The following is a 22251-nucleotide window of genomic DNA, read 5'->3' on the forward strand; positions in this document are numbered from 1 at the left end:
GTATTAGAGAGCACCCTTTCGTGGATGCTCACTCATTTCTCAACCGTGAAGATGAGCATTTCTAACTTCTCAGATTTCCTCCATGAACAGTGTCTTAGAGTTACTATTGATGTGATGAATCAACATGACCAAAAGCAACTTGTTTCTCACAGTCCCAAAGTGACAGTGAGGGCAGGAACCTAGAGACTAAACTGATACAGAGGCCACGGAGGATTGCTGCTTACCAGCCTGTCTTCCATGGCTTGCTTAACCCAATTTCTTTTTTTCTTTTTTTTTTTTTAGAAAGTAATTTTATTAAATTATAAAAGTTTCCATTTCCGCTCCTCCTCCCAACACCCTCCCACTCCCCCCACTCCCTCTCCTCCTCTCCTCTTCATCCCTAAGAGCAGTCAGGGTTTCCGGTCCTGTGGGAAGTTAAAGTTCCTCCCCCCTCCCTCCAGGTCCAGGAAGGTGAGTATCCAAACAGACTGGATCCCCAAAATCCAGTATATGCAGAGGAAGCAAGTCCCAGTGTCATTGTCAATGGCTTTTCAGAAAGACTCCGAGCCAGCCACATTCAGAGAATCCGGCCACATTCAGAGAATCTGGTTGGATCGCGTCCTCGTTCAGTCCCAGTCCAACTGGCCTTGGTGAACGCTCATTAGATCAGTCCCCTTGTATCAGTGGGTGATCGCATCCCTCGCAGTCCTGATTTACTTTTTCATTTTCTTCCTCCTTCTGCTCCTCTTCTGGACCTTGGGGGGCTCAGTCCAGTGGTCCAATGTGGGTCTCCGTCTGTATCGCCATTCATTATCGCCATTCATCGTCGGATGAAGGTTCCCTCTGGTCTTGCCTTCTTTGCTCACGTTCTCTTTCCTTCTGCTTCTCGTTTGGACCTAGGGAGTTAAGTCCAGTGTTCCAATGTGGGTCTCCGTCTCTATCTCCATCCATCGCCAGATGAAGGATCTATGGTGATAAGCAAAATATTCATCAGTATGGTTATGGGCCAAGGCCGGTTCAGGTACCCTCTCCTCTGTCCAGAGAACAATCTGGGGATCTCTCCTTGGACCTGGGATCCCATATATAATCAAGTCTCCTGTAAACCCTAAAATGACTCCCTTAGTTGAAATATATTCTTCCCTGATCCCATATCCATCCTTCCTCCCTCCCCCCCATCCCGGTCCACCGAGCTTTCCCCATTCCTCCCCTACTCCCTTCTCTCTAACCCTCTCCCCTTCCAGCAACCCTCCCACCCCACCATGCACCCGAGGTTACCTGGGACTCTTGTCTATTTCCTATCTCCTGGTGGATAGCTAAATAATTTCATCAGGTTCATCTTCTTATTTAGCTTCTCTAGGATCACGAATAATAGGCTCAAAGACCTTTAATTATGGTTAGAATCCACTTATGAGCGAATACATACCGTGTTCCTCTTTTTGGGTCTGGCTTACCTCACTCAGTAAAGCGTTTTCTATTTCCATCCATTTGCATGCAAAATTCAAGATGTCATTGTTTTTTACCGCTGAGTAAAACTCTAATGTGTATATGTTCCACACCTTTTTTAACCATTCTTCTATTGAGGGGCACCGAGGTTGTTTCCAGATTCTGGCTATTACAAATAGTGCTGCTATGAACATAGTTGAATAAATGCTTTTGTAGTATGTTAGGGAATCTCTAGGGTATATTCCCAAGAGTGGAATTGCTGGGTCCTGAGGGAGGTTGACTCCCCAGTTTCCTGAGAAACCGCCACACTGATTTCCACAGTGGCTGCACAAGTTTGCATTCCCACCAACAATGGATGAGTGTTCCCCTCATTCCACATCCTCTCCAGCATAGGCTATCATTGGTGTTTTTGAGTTTGGCTATTCTGACAGGTGTAAGATGATTTCTCAAAGTTGTTTTGATTTGCATTTCCCTGATCGCTAAGGAGGTTGAGCATGACCTTAAGTGCCTTTTGGCCATTAGAAGTTCATCTGCTGTGAATTCTCTGTTCAGATCAGTACCCCATTTTTTAATTGGGTTAATTAGAGTTTTAGTGTCTAGTTTCTTGAGTTCTTGGTATATTTGGAGATCAGACCTTTGTCTGATGAGGGGTTTGTGAAAATCTTCTCCCAGTCCGAAGGTAGCCTTTTTGTCTTACTGATAGTGTCCTTTGCTTTACAGAAGCTTCTCAGTTTCAGTAGGTCCCATTTATTCATTGTTTCTCTTATTGTCTGTGCTACTGGGGTTCTGCTTAGGAAGTGTTCTCCTGTGCCTATATCTTGTAGACTACTTCCCACTTTCTCTTCTATCAGGTTCAAAGTGGTCGGATTAATGTTGATGTCTTTAATCCATTTGGACCTGAGTTTTGTGCATGGTGATAGATATGGATCTATTTTCATTCTTCTACAGGTTGACATCCAGTTATGCCAGCACCATTTGTTAAAGATGCTATCCTTCTTCCATTGTATACCTTTAGCTCCCTTGTCAAAAATCAGGTGTTCATAAGTTTGTGGGTTAATACCCGGGTCTTCTATTCGATTCCATAGGTCGACTTCTCTGTTGTTATGCCAATACCAAGCTGTTTTCAACACTGTTGCTCTGTAATAGAGTTTGAAGTCAGGGATGGTAATGCCTCCTGAAGTTCCTTTATTGTATAAGATTGTTTTGGCTATCCTGGTCAACCCAACTTCTTATAGAGAATCCAGGATCACCAGCCCTGCAGTGACCCTACTCACAGAGCCTCCCCCATCAGTCACCAATTAACAAAATGACCTATGGGCTTGCCTACAGTTTGATCATGTATGGAGGCATTTTCTCAGTTGAGGTTCTCTCCTCTCTGATGACTCTAGCTTGTATCAAGTTAACATAAACCTGACCAGTACAATTGTATTTCATTTCTGTCTTCACCCATCTCATGACAGACCTGCATAACAGATGTGGTCCTACTGAAAATTATGAGTAAATCGATAAGCCTGTTGTGGCTTACCATCTCTGGCAAAGTGACAGTCTACTCTCCTCTACAGAGGCTCCATTTTTTGTCTCACCAGTGGGTGTTTACAATGATGAACATTTTTCTGGACTTGTCCTGAGACTGTGTACCTCTTGATTCCCCCTGCACAGTGTACAGTAAGGACACTTAGCCTCGAAGACTCTGCTTTCCCAGAACCGGGCTAACCACCTCCGCAAATCTTTGTCCAGGTATGTGCACCAATTGCGCTTGCTTCACATATCTCCATTTACCATGCTATATTAAAGTCAAGTCTGGAAACTATCCAGAATTGGATTTGAATCATTTTCATAAATTAATAACTTACAGTCTTATGAAGATTACACAATCTCTGTTTTAAAATTCCTTCCCAAACGAAATAGGAAAGGCAAGTACTGTTCATAAATTATAGATGTCCCCTGAGAACACAAAGCATATCCATATAGCTTCAAAAAGAAAAGTTAATTCTCCCAGTCCACCACTATGAGAAAACTCTAGAACAAAGAACAAATGTCTTTAAAAGGAGACCATCTTGATATGAACTCTAACCTTTATACATACTAGCTTTATCTTTTTGGATTTCAGACCCTAGTCTAATGTTTTCTATTAATAAAATGGAGATAATAAAATTGGCTGCAGAAAGCTTTGTGAATTAGATGCACACCTCTCCCACTGCCTGTTAACTTTAATTTCCCCTCCCTGAACATTCTTCCTACACCTGTGAGAATATGCTGACAATGGTACTTAACCTTCACATTCAACCCTGACCAAACCCCTGTGGGAAACTGCATTACATCTTCAACTCGGGCTTAACACCCTACATGTCTATGAAGATATTAGAAATTGCTAATCCTTACTATTTTAGGGGTTGTTAACAGTCAACAATGATCCAAAAGACAAGCAATAGATAGAAAAGATGAGGAATTTTACAACTCTTCTTGGCATTCGCTCAATTATGAAATCACATATATTTTAAGACATGAGGATAAGTAATAAATGTCTTTCCCTTTAGGCATTTATCAAGGGCAAGAGATTAATTAATTATTTGCATAATCACAGTCAGGTTGCAACTATTGGGAATGAAAAACTTTTCATGCACCTGGAATAATCCATGTCACATTGTTATAACAGCCTTGGATATTAGTTAGGTATAAGCATATCCATCTTTAAAAAGATATTTCTATGTGTATGAATCTTTTGCCTGTGTGTATATAAGTGTACCACATGTGTGCAGTTCTCTTAGAAGATAGAAGACAAAGGTCCTCCTGGAACTAGAATTAAAAATGGTTGTGGGTGATCATGGGTGTTGGGAACTGAACTCAGAACCTCCACAGAAGCAGCAAGTGCACTTAACCACCTAGCCATCCCTCCAGCCCCAAGCCATACCCATGTATGTAACTTTGTCTTACAGTGCCTAGCTTATCCAATGACAGCAATATACAGAGGTGGGGTCATCTTTAAATAATTTTTCCCCACTTACTAAGTCTTTCAAGATGTAGTGTCATACCTTCCATCTAGAAGGCCAGCCCTTGAGAGGTAGAGGCAGGGGATTAGAAGTTCTAGGCCAGTCTCATTTGCATAGGGAGTATGAGAACAGTCAGGGTTACATGAGACACACGCATGTGGTAGAGGGGAGGACAACCAGCGTGCAATTCTTTTCTGTACGGGGACATCACAAAGTTTGCTAAATGCTACACTGAACTGCCTATAGCTTTAAGAATTTGTCATACTCCCCGAAGAAACTAGGTAAGTTTACTGAATGGCAGATTCTGAGAAGTCAAGCTGCTCAGAGGCTGGGAGATGGCTTATTGAGTGAAATGCTAGACAGACAAACCTGACACCCAAGTTTGATTCCCGGATCCTCTGTAAGAAGTTGGATGCAGCGGTGTGTGTCTGTAATCCAAGTACTCCTAGAGAGACATGGAGGATAAAGATAGGAGAATTGGCTACAGAGTCATGGGCCAGCTAGCCTGATGTGTATTCCACAATGACAGGAAGAAGAGTCCTTGCTGATTCAAGTCCCAGCGGTTGTCCTTTGACTTTCACACATGTGAAAATAAACAGACATGGGTGCACACGCCCACACACACACACACACTCTCTCTCTCTCTCACACACACACACACACACACATGCACACACAGAGACACACGTGAATAATAAAACTGTTTTAAATAGAAAGTCAAGCTAATCCAGAGGAGAAAACAGTGTGCCTGGCTCCTAGAGTCAGTTTAGGAGTACATTCAACAAGTGTATGTCATAGAGATCGAGGTAGCCTTTGAAGTAATTTTCAAGCCCATAAAATGGAATCAGAGCTTTTTCCAGATCCAACTCCATCCTGTCATTAATGTGTCCAAATTTTAGTAAACAGTTATAATTCCGAGACTTTAATAGGTCAAGGAACCCTTTTGAAACTGTGTGGCAATATTCAAATAATTTACTTACAAACAAGACCCAAGCCTAAATCTTACGTCTGAATATAAAAGTAACTCAATGACTAAAAATACAAACAATGAAGGTTTAAAATGGTAAACTTAAACATTATTGAAATGGTAGCACTGTTGTTGACATTGAAGTTAGATAGAAAATTCTGTATCTCATGACTGTACTATCATTGTTGATAAGGGGAAGGTTGTAATATTGCTTTTAAACAGGAAAAATTTATAGATGTGTTATCACTTGAGATGACTAGTCATAAGCCTATTTCGGGGAAGTGAATTCTTAAAACATAAACTAAGTAAAAGCATATTCTTCCATCTTTTTTTTCCCCCTATGAAAGGCTCAAAAATGGTCCCAGACACTTGGAAGAACTTTGTGAGCTCTACCTTTGCAAGTATGATTAGAAAATTTTCAACAATCCCACAAAAGAACAACATAAGTGAAATCCATTGAATAATAGAATCCTTTCCCCAAATTATTTTTCCAAGCCTTCTGCCAGAGCAAACACATGGTCCGTGTTAGTCAGCTGGGTCTGCATCAGTGTGTCAGCTGCATGATCTGCACACAATCCTTTGCCAAATCTATTACACTAAATCCCACTGTTTTCAAACCGAGCTCCAAACATCCTTTCAAGTTCACAGAGCATTCTAAATGTCGCATAAATGTACAGCGTTTTCAATCGTCTCCACTTGGGAATCATTTGAGACTGTTCCCCTTGAAAAACATCTCATCCTGCACTTCTATGGTACCTGCTCACAGAGAAGTAAGGACAAAGGGGAGAGAAAGGGGAAATCTATTTTTCAAGTATTCCCTAAGGCAGTGGGAGATATTAAAATAATTCAACAAGAAATGTTATCAGATGTTTGGGATGTGATATTTGAAAGCACAAACATACATTTCATGTTTTCTCCCTCAACCATGTCACCAAGGAAGTCCCTGGTGAGGTCACATGCACCCATACTGTCTAGACAACAACAGTACATGCAGTAGAATCTCTTATTCTCTCATGTGAGGCTGATTATGATGAAAAATCTCCTTATTTCTGAAAAATAAAAGGAAAAGAGAAAAATACCTTTTCTATTTTTGTATAAATATGTATGAGCATAACTTATACTGTAATAGCAATGAGACTACTTAACCATGACATCAACCATCTACAGCTTCTAAAAGGTCATTGCCCCATGTTATGCCAGGTTCTAGGCATTAATTGAACAAGAAAAAATATAGTCATGCATAAACATTTCACTTTCAATGACTGAGAACATAAGAAGAAAACATCCATAAACACTCAAGCATTACAAACACACACACAACTACACACACACACACACACACACACACACACCTTTTCTACCTAATAAAATTGATCTCAGGTTAAAATAGAGAAACTCTGCAACTCTGCTTATCCACTCATCCCAGCAAGTTCAACATCTCCATTGAAATTCCGTTCTTACCTGTTCTCTCCAGTACCTGCACAGTGTCTCCCATAACATCTTTCTCCCCAATTCTTCAAAGTTATCCTATCAACATTTAAAAAATTGACCCTCATGAGGCTAGAGGTGACTCAGAAGTTAGGAATGTGCACCGCTCTTGCAGAGAACCTAAGTCTGATTCTCAACTCCCACATCAAGCAGCTTGCAAGCTTGGGTGCTAAACTTGGGCGCACACAACTGAGAGACAGAGACAGAGAGACAGAGACAGGTAAAGAATTAAAGACAAATATTTCAAAAATGCTTTTTTATAATCTTCTGTAATTCCTCTTAATTCCTCTGTAATTACTCTTCTGTAATTCCATTTACCCTATTCCAGTCACTCTGGTTTCCTTGATGTGCCTTGAAGTTGCCAGGCAACGATGCTCGTTCTCTATCTAGGCATAACAACTCATCGTCAGCCCATTCAAGGTTTAACTCAACGTGTTACCTTCTCAGAATTCCTTCTATCAGTACCTTTCATAAAATTGCAACCCACTGTCTTGACATTCTCTATTCCTGGCCCCAGTTTCTCTTTGGCATCATTATCTGTTTCATACTGTATACACTTCACTTACTTAATTTCCCCCGCTGCACTTTCCGACAGAGTGTGATTTTTTTTGTGTAGTTTATTTGCACTCCCAGAACTAGTGTCTTCAATTTCTGGGAATGTTGTAAGAGCTCAGTGAGTGTTTGTGAGATAATTTCCCAAGTGAGAAGAGAAATCCAATGATCATTAGCAGCACAGATGTGGAAGCCAGGGAGTCCTGAACCTAAATCCTGGCTCTTTCTCTTACTGATAAAGTAATTCTCCTTGGAAAATTAATTTCTATTTATTATGAAGTGTGTGTAATGGTGCCTATCTTTGAAAATGCTTTATTGTAAGCATGAATGAAAATAATAAATATAAGCAATATAACATAAAAGAATTATATATGCAGTTATTCACAGTCACCATTAGCAAATGTATTAACGTAAGATTTCCCAAATAGATATAGTAAAGCTCAATTTCGCAATTAAGTTAATTACCTTAATCAAATCAATTTTAATAAAAAATGATTTTTCATTAAGCAGTGTCATTTGATGCAAATTAAAAGATAATTAAGAATATCACAACATGAGTTCCTAACTGGTTTTTAATTATATAATCTAATTTTCTGAATAAGATCTTGTTACACAGATGCACTTTTTATAAGTTCTATATTTGATTTTTACATATAAGCATATCCCTCAACAACAGTGCCATAAAAATTAAACTCATTCTTATATTAATTATTCTGATGAGTATGAAATATGTGAGGTTTTAAGTAGCCTTTGCTTCATCTGATTATTTTCAGTTATGATTTGATATCACAAAGGCCTTTAGTATTTTACTTCTTAATATGTTAAGTAGAGGAATATGTTATCCACATCCCAGACTAAACTGGTACAGAGATAAAGGTACAAGGCTGTCTCCACATGCAGACACAGATTCTATTTTCCACAGTCTGTTTTCTCCCAGCTTGCAGCATCCATCGTGATTATCAGCAGCTCAAGCATCGAGGAAAGAAAAGGGAAAAAAGATTTGTGCTTCTTAGCTAGTCCACTCTTCTGGTCCTAACAAACATTTACCATTGTTTCCAACACATCCTGTGTCAATGAATGCTGTTTCTCTCTCTCTCTCTTTTTTTTTTTTTTAAGTATTCATAGATTTAAGTTACTGGTATAGAAAAAAATAGAGAAAACATTTCATAACATATAATTGTTGTTAACTTCTTTAATTATGAAGCAAAAACAAATTGGACATCCAATGGTTTATTGTTATAAATTTCTCAATAATTTTTAAATTTGTACAATTTCTTATATTTACCAACCACTAATTGGAACAATATATGTTTTCAATGGGTTTCGACAATAGAATGAGAATTTGAGCAGGATTCTAACTTTAAAGTTCTTTCTAATAATGACATTCACACTTGATTTGACTACATACTTCATATAAAAAGCCTGAAATTGAAATTATTTTCATTGATTCTGAGGAGCATGAATCCAGAAGCACACATTTCATGCTTTGGTATCTCCTTTCTATGTGTGCAAACCAGTACCTAGGTCCAGGCATCGTCTTTAAGTGGGTCAGATCGCAAGATCTGAGGTGTTGGCTCTGATGAATGATATTATTAATTTGAAAGTCATGACTTTAAAATTACTATTGTAATTTTTTTCTTTAGAAAACATAGAAGTAACCTTGCTAATTATTTACATTCTATCCAAACAGGTTTCTGGTAACTAATGTTGTTAGTTCTGTGTGACATTAAGCAGCCCCCAGGGGAACTTTATTCCTAGGTTAACAAGCACTACAAAGTGGCTTTCGCCTCCAGGTATTCCAGTGTTGGTGCAGAAGCAGAACCCTGACAATGTGGGTCTTCACTTCAAAGGCAGGCTGCAATACAGAAATGATTATGTGGGCATTAGAAACTGATAATTTATTCCTTATTCTTTACTACCATATACAAGCAAGTAAAATGTTATTGTATTTTTATGTTGATATTATAATCATCTGACTTCTTAACTTTTTAAGAAACATTTTTTGTTGTTTTGTTTTTTTATGAGACACAGTCTTACTCTGTAACTCAGGCTGTCCTGGAACTCATTATGTAAAACAGGCTGGCCTGGAACACACAGGGACCTACCTGTGTTTGTTTCCCAAGCCCTGAGATTAAAGTTATGCACCACCATGCCCTGATTAAAAACATTTTTGAAGGTAAAACATTTTAGGGGAATTTGAATATCTCTAGTGGATTGGAAGCCAAGAAAACTAAATTTCAATCACTGAAAAGAATGTTTCAGTCAGTGGCAGCTACTGTCTCTGATGGAGAAGAACATTTGGTGTTCCGGTACATACCAACATGGACAACACAGAAGAGAAGATGGGAGAAGAATTTCACAAATAGTAGAAAGCTGCTTACAAGTGCATACATCTCTGAAAGCAAATCCTTGATGATATCCAAATGTTCTAAAAGATTTTTGGCTTCTTTTGGGGTGTACATATATCATGTAATAGGGTTTTGAGTCATTCAGAATCTACACAGAGTCATAAGTAGATTTTGCCTTCTACTTTACTAATTGTATAAATTAGGAATAGGGCAGTTATTTCTTTTAAAACACATCATAAAAACATGATAGGCTTTTCAGATAATTTAATAGCATTCCTATTGCACAAGAAAGACTTGATTCAACTTTATTTCTTTTTTGAGACAGTGTCACTGTGTGGCCCTGGCGATCCTAGAACTTGCTATATAGATCAGGCTGGTGCTGAACTCACAGAGAACTGCCTGCTTCTGCCTCCTGTCTGCTGGGATTAATGGTGTCTACCACCATGCCCAACCTCACTATTACATACAAATCTTGAGATTCTATCATTCAATACAAGTTTAATTGTTTGTATAATATAGTATATTTGGACATGGGGAATCTGATATCAGTGAGGATTCGTTCCAGCAAACTGGATCACTAAATCAGGGCTACATACACAGTGAATGAGATTACATCTACACAATATGTGGATGGGGACACACTGTGAGAAGCAAGTTCATAGAAACCTATGAATCAGATAATAATGTGCAATATTCTTGAAGTCATTAGGGGATGTGTGCAGAGTGGTGGGGTGCCCCGCGCTACCGTCTCGATTATTTCAAATGTTTTTTAAGAAAAAAAAAATTTCAGAGTATTTGTGTTAATAAATATTCTTTTACTTCTTTAAGAAATATAATAAACTATGTAATCTATTTCATTTAAAGACAATGTAAAGAAATCTAACACCACTGAATAAACAAAAGAAAAATCTTAGCTATGTCTCTGAAAGCATTCATATTTGGGTTCTACCGTAAGTAATTCACTTTGACATGTCTATGTCCTTTATGGCCTAGAATACATTAAGGATTTTGACAATGTAAATCATTAAAGAAATCTAAAATGTGTACTTCTTAAATAATTTGAGGATAATTTCCAAGAGATCAAATTTCTCTATTATGCCAAGTGTATATGAAACAAAACAATGACCACACTTCAACCCATATTGAAGTTTTCCAGAATTCCAAATGTTTTAAAATACTTTGAAATTTCTAATCCCAGTCCAATCAGCCAGCTACATAACCAAGACATATCTCTAAAAGTCACCATTGAGAAAGTCCTTTAGATGGATTATGGAAATCAAGTCAAAGAGACAAATCTCTAATATATATTGTGTATGTATAAAGATGACAAAAATTAACATCAAGCTCTTGAGCCAATCTTTACTAAATAGTAAAAATACTTTGAGAGAACTAAAACTCAAATCTGAACAACATAACCTTTAGGATCTTTTAGCCATTGCCTCCCTTCCTGCAAAAAAGAAAAGAAAACCAAACTTTTTCTCAGCAAGTATGTAACAGGAACATTGGTTATGATTTAAAGTGCCAGGAACTAGCTTAAATAAACAAAAAAAAGAAGAAGAAGAAGAGAGAGAGAGAAACAACTTGATGGCTCCACAATGCACTGGTTTTGTGAACCACTGGATATGAATTTCTTAAACATAAAACGTAAAAAGGGCAGAAAGTGCTTAGCAATCCAAACCAGAACCACTGAAGAGCAGCCTCAAATGTCTTTTAATATCTGTTACAGGCAAGAAAAAAAAGTATTTTTATACTTCCTGAAAAATAAAAAAAAACCAACATGACAGAATCTTGATAATCACCATCCAATTATCCTGAGAATCCTACATTATTGTAGGGAAAATGCAATCTAGTGTTTAGTCTAGACAAAAAACACTCAGTGACATCCCAAAAGTCCTGTTAACTGAGCTAACATTCCATATGAACATTACTTCATTTTTACGAGGAAAAAGTGATAGCTTCAGGATCAAGCTCCTATAATTTTACAAGAAACTGGAATGTGTTAAAAATAGGCAGACATTGAAAATCAAGGACGGCCCTGTGTCATGTCAGTTGCTCAAAATGGTCAAATACGTTTTCAGGGAGCTGCTTGCTCACCCTTTTCTCCTAAAGCTTCAAATGTTGTCTTGAGATTAGCTTTATTCTCTTGAAAGCTAAGAGCTCAATTTTATTTTTAAAATTATTTTATTATAAAATGTATGACCATAGATGTTATAGTCTGAAGCACAAGACTAGAAAACCTCACTGATGATGTTGATAATTAAAATTATTAACCACGGGAAAGACTGGCAAATCCTTTAAAGGATTCTGTTAGTTTGTAATGATTAGCTTCCACTCTCTGCATCTTTGCACTCTCTACCACAGTGTTTTCTAGTCACCTACTATTTTTTAATTTAATTTACTGAATTCAACTCTCTACTTTTTCCTTTATTCCCATTTTGATGTGGACCAGTGATTATGTGGTCTGCCTAGCATAGTTTATACCACAAGGTAGACCTATGTCTCACCACTGGAAATCTAGAAATATGCTTGTTTGGGCCCATACACCCTCAACTAAACATAAAGTTAAGAAGAGGCCTCCAGTCCCCAACTCTGCTCCTCCTCCCCATTCCCACCCCCCCCCTTTTAGTCACATGTTTTATCTTCCCCCTGCCCTCTTCTCCACGGGTACTGTGAATTCTCAGCTCCTGTCCTCATGGCCTACCCTAGGTGCCACACAGGCTCCACGTGGAGTTCTTCTCCTTCACAGCAAATCTCACGCACTGCTGCTTTCTCCTCCACCTCCCGCACCTTGTCCACAGCCCTCTGCACCCAAGCCTTTCTCTGCAGTCTTCACAACACACCCTAGGGAACGTCCAGGAAGCCCCTTTCAGGTCCTGTCATCCTAGATATTTCCACAGGACGAAAATCAAACAGCTCTGCATTTTTTTTCTTGATTTCTTTTCTCACTTCAGTAACCCTTACTTTCAGCTCCCCACATTTCACCTTTTGGAGTTCTCCTTTGCCAAGTCATTCTTTCCTGCACAGGCTTTCAGGGTTAGATTCAACAACACAAGGCCTAATGCCTTAATCCTTTCCTTCCTTAAGTCACATTAGTTTAATCTTCTAACATTCAAGAATTCCTTAACATAGCATCAGATGGGTTAAAGGAACTGACATTTTTGTACATGAAAAAACTAAAAACGAAACAAGCTGAGGCTCAAAGTTGCCCAGCAGTGATTCCCCGGATCTAGTTGATGATCTGAAGAAAATATGCATGTCCAGCCTTTCCCACTTCTCCCAGTCTTCACGTTTGTTGCTTGCAAAATTACACATTGATCCGCTTCTTTGGGTTGTAAATGCAATGACACAGACCTCATGTGGAAAGCACCTCATTCTCCAGCTGTGCTTGGACTGGGTAACTGTGGCACAGGGTGGAGTTTGAGGATTCCTCCTGGGTCAGTAGACTTAAGTTGAGTTCTCCAACAGCTTTGAGAAATAAAGCTATTCATTTTGTTTCTTTCTGTTGATATTTCCAATTTTCCAATTGATTAGAAAACCAGACTCAGGAAATTATCTTGATTCATTAATTTCCATAGTGCTAGGACAAATATCACAGATAGAACTATACTTCAAATGTCTCTATTATTGTTAAAACAAAAAATGATTAAATATATAGCTAATACAGAAAAATCTTATTCTTAAACTCTTGAAACATCAAATAGGCAGATATGCGATATTTCATACATTATGAAGAAGGACAGTAATTGATGATAGGTTACTGATTAAAATGAGAACCATGAATTCACATGGTCAGCCTAGCAGAAGGCAAGAGGGAAAGCTAAGTCTTCCTAAAAAAATGTCAACTAATTATAGAAGGAAACATGGTGTTACTGAAAATCACTATTCTTCAAATATCAGAGTAAATGTTCATTATTAAAGAAGTTACCTGTGAATAATAACGCCAGAAATAATTGGTTAATGGATGAATGATTTCTAGAGAAATTGTGTATACACAGAGAAGAACACATGTTCTTTGATTTCCTAGCTCACATAGCAGTAGAAAGTGGAGCTCCTGTGTCCAGATGATGGTTCTTATTCAGCCTCGCAGGATCTAGAACCATCCAGAGATCAGATGTTGTTAGTTGATTTTTACTCGTAGCTCTCTTGGGGTCCTACCACACAGCTCCCAAATAAATGACAGAGAGGCTTATTCTTTTTTACAAATGCCCAGCCTTAGCTTGGCTTATTTTAGCCAGCTCTTCTTAGCTTAAATTATCCCATCTACCTTTTGTCTCTGGCTTTTACGTTTCTCTATTTCTGTGTGCCTTTTCTTTCCTTTTTATTTCATGTCGTGCTATGTAGCTGGTTGCGTGGCCACTGGTGTTCTCCTCTCTTTTCCCTTTTTTGTTCGATCTTTCCCCCGATTTCTTCTCCGATTTATTCTCTCTGCTTGCCAGCCCTGCCTATCCTTTCTCCTGCCTTGCTAATGGCCATTCAACTATTTATTAGCCAAATCAGATATTTTAGACAGGCCAAGTATCACAGCTTCACCAAATTAAATGCAACATAAAAGAATGCAACATATTTTTGCATCATTAAAACATGTTGCACAGCATAAATGAATGTATCACATCTTAAGATAACATCCCACAACAACCAGTCACTGGACAACTGAGAAGGAGTTTCTAGGTTGAGTTAAAGATTGAGTCCCTTCTTAACTTAGGGCAGCATCATTCTGTGTGCTCAAGACCCAGACTGAATAAAAAGAAGAAAGCCAGTTGAGAACCAGTGTTCATCACTCTCTGACTTCTTACTGCTGATGCCAGGTCACTAACTGCTCCATGTCCTTACCATGTCTGCCACCATGATGCTATACCCTGGACTGTGAGCCTAAATTAACCCTCTGTTCCTTAGTTTCTTTTAGTCACTGCAATGGGAAAAGTAACAAATGAACAAAGTAATCTCACAGTTACATGACTTAGTGCCCACTATTGTTCAGAAATATCTCTAAACATATCTTAGTGGATACAAATTTAGGTTAAAATTGTTTTAAAACATTGTAACTACAAATAGCTCTTCACTTTAGAGCTTCAAATATTAATATACACAGGAAGCAAGTCAACAATATGTTTAACAAAAAAATGTGGTTAAAAAATGAAACACCATCTAGAAAAGTAGCATGTGTCACTATCATATAATATTCATAATTCTGTACATTATAAACATAAGTATCAGAACTATGAACTTATCCTCATTACACCCAAATACTCAGAGTAATATATATTATCAATTTCTAGAGCTAATTAAATCTTTCTATTGGGATTGTTAATTGACAAAATAGTGTTTTCTACAGTAAATAGTCTCCTTTGGTCTAAATATTTGGTCTTTTTAAGGTTCAGCTTTGTGTTGATACCCATTTAAATAGCTTTTTGGATGACCTATTCTTATTAGAAAATATTGACCTTCTAGTCCTCTGGTGACATCTGAGAGGATGAGGGAATATGCGGCATCTCATAGTGATCTCAGTAAGTGTTTGTGTAATGTAAAAGCCTCTATTACCTGCTATGCAACTAAAACCTAGCCTGTTCTTTTGTAGTGCAGTAGTAGCATTTCATAAGAAAGGATCGCTCTGACTAGTCTTTTGTTTTGCTTTATTTTGTTTTGCTTCATTTTTCAAGACAGGGTTTCTCTGTGTAGTCCTGGCTATCCAGAATTCACTCTGTAGACAAGGCTGGTATCTAACTCACAGATAAGCCTGCCTCTGCCTTTTGATTGCTGGGATTAAAGACAAGCACCACCACCACCCAACTCTGACTAGTCTTTTATAGTAATTCTGTTTCTGTCTAAATATTGCAACAATTTCTTAATCCCCCTTGTATTAGTCAGGATTATATAAAGTAGCAAAACTGATAAAAATGAGCATATATGTAAAATATACGTTAAAGTTTCTGGGATTTCAATCTGCTTAGCGAATGACATTAAGAGAATTTATTAGACTACTTTACAGGGTATGGTCAGGTGCTGTCCCACACTGGGAAGGCTGAGAATTCAGAAGTTGATTTTATAACTGTTTCAAAATACATAGCATGTTAAACATTATTAAACTAGATATCTTTAAATTATCTTATTTATTCTCCTTGCATTTAAAGAAAAATAGAGAGATTTAGAGTTTTTTATGGAAATTTGACTTCCTTTTTTCTCATCACACTCCTTTTAACAGTCAAAGGCGTTTGAACTTAATCAAACTTCTTTGAACTCTAACAGCAAACGTGAAAACAGAGAGAGATGAGCCAGTCTCCAGCTTCACCTCTTTTTTGACACAGATGATCATGCATGACAGGAATGTCCTACCACTACCCAGGATAAGGTCATTAAATTGTACCATGCATCCTTGCTCTCATGTTGATTCTGCTTAAACCTACAGCTTCCATGTATTCTTTTATACAATTCCCCTTTTCAATATCTACAATTTCTTAAAATATTTGTGCATAAACTTTTTATTAGATCAGTAATTAAAAGCTAAACATATCCTTGACCATGCTGTGAGAGGATTAGTAAATACACATCCAAATCAAGTCTAGACTAAGATTTAAGGAACAGAATGCAAAACCCTCATGCTTTCTCGTTATGACCTCTGACCCCACCTACTTCAGTCTTCTGAATACACATAAAAGAATTCCTGGTCCAAGACTTATTTCTTAAGAAATTTAGTGCATTTTTCCAGAATGTTGAAAAATACAAAACATACATAAAAAGTTAAATTTAATATCATGAAATCAAAACATCCCAATGAGAAAAAATCAGAAAAATAGTTGGAAAGTTCTGGAAGCGAGGAAAGGAACTGCATGGGTGAAAGGAAATGAAAGTGCTTGTGCTTTTAAACTTGCATCTTAACAAGGTCTCTGACTGACTAGACAGAAGTCTCAGTCTTTATCCAGATATCTTCAACACACTATTTTAAAAAAGAGCTGGTAACCTTTGAATTGGAAGTATGTTTCTCAAGTTCTGGGTCTGTTGAAAGAAAAGCTATGTTGTGTTCATTCTTGTTCATAAAAGGCAACCTTATTTTAGGGGTGAGTAGATTCTAAAAATTGACTAAATTTAGTGTCTATTGTCTGCATCTCTGGGTTATTATTTCAGGTCTACTTTTTTGGTTTTCCCTTGAGGGACAGATTTATAAGACATTTCAAAGGAATACTTATTCTTATATATCCTGATAAAAATTAAGATAACTGTATAATGCAAATTAATATTCTGAGTTTGTTTGGGCTTTCATAACAGAATGTCATATTTTTGAAACTTAACAAGAATGTGTTTTCTTACAGATATGGAGGTTTTCAAGCCCAAAAGGGTAAGAGTTTTCTTCATAGCTTTTAGATGGAAATCTCTTTGTTGAGTTCTCATATGGCAAACTAAGACCTTTTATTTTTATGTTTTGTGAAGCCGCAGGGTGATCGGTAATGAAAGGTCCCCAGACTATCTTAATACAAAATATATAGCTTTAATAAACAGAAGTAAGATTTATACCAGCTTACACCAGAATACAAACGATCCGGCCAGACGCAGGCAGGATCCAGGTGAGAGAGAGCTAGGGGAAATGCACTTGCCAGGTTTATAGGCAAGCTTTAGCCTAAGGGCAACACGCCCCACAAACAAAATGTGATTGGCTGAACTCCCCTATCAGTTTTGATCACACTTTCTCTAACTCCTCCTAGTTTTTCCATACCTACTCCCACGACCCACTGCTGCACCCACCAGTCCTCCTTGGACTTCATGTCTTCCCTTTTGTAATAACTTGTGGACTCCAATTCATGCTGAACAAGTACTCATTGGGTGAGATCATCCACTGAACTGTAATCAGCCTATCAGGAGGCACACCCTTAAAGAAAACTGCCTCTCCTTCCTTCAGAACCCATCAAGTGTCCCTAGGGCCTTAGTTAGGGATAGAGACTTAAGAACTGCTTTTCACTCTCTGCTAACATGTTGCCTGGGCTTGGCTTTATATCCAAAATAACTGATTTGCACTGGTTGCCCCACCTCTGCTTCTTACAGCCCTTCTAGTCCCTCTTCCACAATGGTTCTTGAGCCTTTATAAAGGGACTGAGGGCTGGGCAGTGGTGGCAGACACCTTTAATCCCAACACTTGAGAGGCAGAGGCAGGCAGATCTCTGAGTACAAGGCCAGCATGATCTGCGAGAGCTAGTTCCAGGGCAGTTAGGGCTGTTCCAGAGAGAAACCCTGTCTCAAACAAAAAAGGGGGAAGGTGTGATATAAGTAATACAATTGCAGCTGAGCAAATAGATGTGATACGGTAGTACAATTGTGACTGAGCTAAGGGGTGTGATACAGAAATTACAATTGTGGCTGAGCAGACAGATGTGATACAGGTAGTACAATTGTGTCTGAGCAGACAGATGTGATACAGGTGGTACAATCTTGGCTGAGCTAAGGGGTATGATCCAGGAAGTACAATCATGGCTGAGCTAAGGAGTGTGATACAGGTAGTACCATCGTGACTGAGCTAAGGGGTGTGATACAGGGATTACTGTCGTGGCTGAGCAGTCCATTGATGCAGTCTCTGCACTTTTTGACCCATTGTGAGTCTTTGTGATAACTGACATCCACTCCATGAAGAAGTTTTGCTCTCAGTGTCTGAGAGGTTCTCTAATCAATGAGTATTGAGATACAAACTTAGAGGGAAGTTGGATACTATGTCAGTTTGTTAGAATGAAACTAGTAGGTTTAGGTTTACCCCCAGAACTCCCCAATCAAGGGGATTTTGTTAGATTTACAGTACAAGATAAGTTTTCCTTTTGAGCAGTGGACCTTAAATTCATTTTTTAGAATGGTTGGTTAGCCCTATAACATTCATGCCATTATTGTATCCATCGGCACATCTGGCCATGCTGGCAACCTTCTTTCTTCTAAAGCTCCAAACAAGCTAAATGTGATAGTCCTTGCCTATAATCTTGGCATTCAGGAGTCTGAGGTGGCAGGGTTGAAGTTTGAAACCAGTCTTCCTAGGCTACATAATGTCATCTTATCTCAAAAAGAAAAACTACAGGTACAGCTGTGGTCTTCTACATGACAACCTTATTTGACCTTACTTTGTAAAAGCCTTATCTTCAGGTGAGGTCATGCTGAGGGAGGGAGGTAAAGCTTTAACAAAAACAAATAAATGAAACAAAAAAGCAGAAAGGCTAGGAGAGGGCTCAGCAGATAAAATATTTACTGCACAAGTGTCCCAGTTTGAATTCCCAGAACCCACATAAATTCCATATTAATAGCATGCATCTGTTATTCTAGTACTCCTGCTGAGGTCAGAATTCCCAGAATTCATGGGCAAGATAACCTATGGTCTGTACCTACAAACTACATAGAGACTCTGTCTCAAACAAGGCAAGATGCAAAAACCAACAACCCATGATGTCCTCTGCCTTCCACACACTTCTCTGTAACAAGTGTGCACCTGTACTCATACACAGGATCATGCATATACATAGAGACACACACGCCATATAATGCCCAAAGATTTTAAAAAATAATTTGGGGAAGATGTAATACATAATTTTATCTACTGATCAAATAAATGACCTAAAAAGGATCTTTAGATTTAATAGAGTCTCCTTTTGGTACCTCTTGAATCAAGTATCATAACCAGTAAATACTAACAATGTGCAGCCTTACTGTTGACCTCAAGGTTTGGAAACAAGTATTGTTAATTTTTCCATTTGGAAAGATAAGTTCACATGTGTATGAGGTCATTGATAGGATACTTATGGGTCTTCACATGTGAAATTTCAATGTCAAAATATTGTTTCTCCACTGTATTTTTTAATCCAAAGTCAAAAATCCCTATGAAGTCCACTGGGTTTATTGAATGCCAACCATCATTGTCTCACAGTCAAATGATACCAAAAGCAGGTTAGGAAGTCTTCTAGTCAAATTCACTAGGAAAACAACCAATAAAGGAATTCGTATTCCGTTTCTCCTTTATTCTTACTGCTATTTTTATAATCTCCTTTGAGTCTCAACATCTTACCCTAAATAATTTCAGATTAGACTTTGAGGATTCATATAGTGTCCATTCTAGATTTTAACCCTTTGTTAGCTGTGTACTTTCTAAATATTTTGCCCCCATTGTGTAGGTTGCCTCTTCACTCCAATGGTGGTATCCTTTGCTGGAAGAAGCTTTTTAGTTCCATGAAATCTTATTTACTAATTGCTAGTCTTATTGCCGATACTATTGGAGTCCTGTTCATAAAGTTAACCAGTGCCACTGAATTCAAATATATTCTCCAATTTTCCCTTCATTAAAAGCAAGAAATCCAATCTTATGGTAATATCTTTTATTCATCTAGTGTTGAGTTTTGTGCGGGATGGGAGATAAGGATCCTGATACTAGAATATACAAAGCACTCAAAAAACTACACATCAAGAAAACAAACAATCCATTTAAAAATGGGACATAGAGTTCATTTAAAAAATGGAGAACAAATGGTCAGGAAACATTTGAATGAATGTTCAACATCCTTGCCCATTCAAGGAAACACAAATTTAAACTACCCTAATCAGAATAACTAAAATCAAGAAAATAACTGGCGCATGCTGGTGAGTATGCAGGGAGGGGAGAGGAGACTCTCCCATCAAAGGCTCAGCTACCACTGTGGAAGTGGAAGCAGAAAGATTGTACCAGTCAGAGGTGCTGGATGGAAGGAAACAGTGTTTTCAGGCATCATATTACACACAGACACACACAGACACACAGACACACAGACAGACAGACAGACAGACACACACACACACACACACACACACACAATGGTTATGAAAGCATACACAAGATCTTTCTAAGTCTGAGCCACTACAAATTCAAGTACAGAGAGAGGATGTGGGCCTGAAGTTCATTGCTCAATACAGAGCTATTAACATTTGGTAGCTCCTGTAAAGGGAAGAGCTAATATTTCTTAAATTTTTAGCTCCTATTAAGTAGATCACACATTAGTGGAAGGTCACATGTCCATGAATATATGAACAGAACAAATTGTACTTGATGGTGAACAAAGGGGGAAGACCCAAAGTTGGTCGCATAGGAAAGTGAGGTGAATATAGGAGGAGTCGGGGAATGAATATGTTCAAAACATTCTGGATGAAGTTCTTAAAGAACTAACAAAAAGAAAGGAAGTGGAAATTTTTATAAATTAATTAAAAAAAAGAAGAAGAAGAAAAAAGAAAGAAACTAAAATTTTTCAAAAGAGAAACTACCAGTGAAGATATATTATACTATCAAGGAACTTAACATGTGTGTAATAATCTATATGAACAAGGAATATGCAATTTTTAATAGCCATGGAAATGGCATAAAGATTTGCATTGAAACAGCAGGCCAGTAACAGGAAATCTGTAAAGTTGGAAAGTGAAATTCTCAGTCTCAGGTGCAAACTTTCTTTAAAAGTGTGCTGTAGTCATATTGTTAATAAATAAAGGCATATTAGAGTGATTTTCATAGTATGAGAATATTACACTTACTAGTTTTATCCTTTTATGGGAACAGTGTAGAACAGATGTTGACTAGGCAACTAGACCTGTAAATTGTTCACTTCATTTGGAAAATAAATTTGTATAAAGTTTCATATTTTGAATAACCTTTTTTCAAACCATAGGTTACTTTGGCATTTGAGTTCTATAAGAGCAAGCAAGCAAGAAAGAAAAAACTGCTTAACCTTAAAGTAGTTATTTAATAAGTTCCAACCTGTGAAGCATCCACTTAGCTATTAAGAATAAATACCAATTAAAATTTTTAGGAGGTCATATTTTTAGCTTCCAAACTTACTTATTATTAAAACACTCCAATTATGTAGCAGATTTTATGACTAACTTGAATGTAAATTAATAAAATAAATCATGGTTTGACATACTTTATTGCTGGAAAGTAATTTAATATTACTTCAAAGTCAACTTTTGTTGAAATATTTGGACATTCAAAATTGGTTAATTCTAGCTAGAACAATTTATTTTCTGTCAGAGTTAGCCTCATTTTTGATATGCAACTAATTTCTAGGATCTCTGGTTACTCAAGGTAATAGAGTAATGTGAATGAATAAAAACTGTATTATATTAATTGGATGGCTTGGACCTTAGGAAATTATATGCTTCCATATGTCTATCATGTAGAACTAAACAGCACATTCTCCTATTCTGATCATTCAACAGATTAAGAATAGTTGTAAAAAAAAATCTTAGTTTTGCCATTCACTTCTTCCTTCTCCAGTGTCTCACTATGCAGTCCCTACTCCTGGTATACTGGAACTCACTTAGATCCACCTGCCTCTAACTCTCAAGTGGTGGGGTTCCAGGCATGCACCACCATCATCCAGCTCTCTCTTTAGCTGTTAATTCACTTTGCGCCTGTGTTACATTTATAAGACAAATGGATTGTTACTATCAGACAAAGTTTATTAACTTTGATCATAAACAAAGAGTATTGTCATAAGATTCTCTAACT

The 22251-nt window shown here is 37.7% G+C and overlaps 1 long non-coding RNA gene across 1 annotated transcript in view; it reads left to right on the forward strand.

Moving 5' to 3' along the window:
• Nucleotides 1-3079: 3079 nt before the first annotated feature.
• LOC146895862 (uncharacterized) overlaps nucleotides 3080-22251 on the forward strand; it is a 43015-nt gene continuing 23843 nt past the window's right edge. The window contains exon 1 of the long non-coding RNA XR_014997362.1: nucleotides 3080-3159. This is a non-coding gene — a long non-coding RNA (uncharacterized LOC146895862). The remainder of the gene's footprint in view (nucleotides 3160-22251) is intronic.

Source organism: Myodes glareolus, chromosome 1 (assembly GCF_982192425.1).
Source record: "Myodes glareolus chromosome 1, mMyoGla1.1, whole genome shotgun sequence".
In the NCBI taxonomy this organism is placed as follows: Eukaryota; Metazoa; Chordata; class Mammalia; order Rodentia; family Cricetidae; genus Myodes; species Myodes glareolus.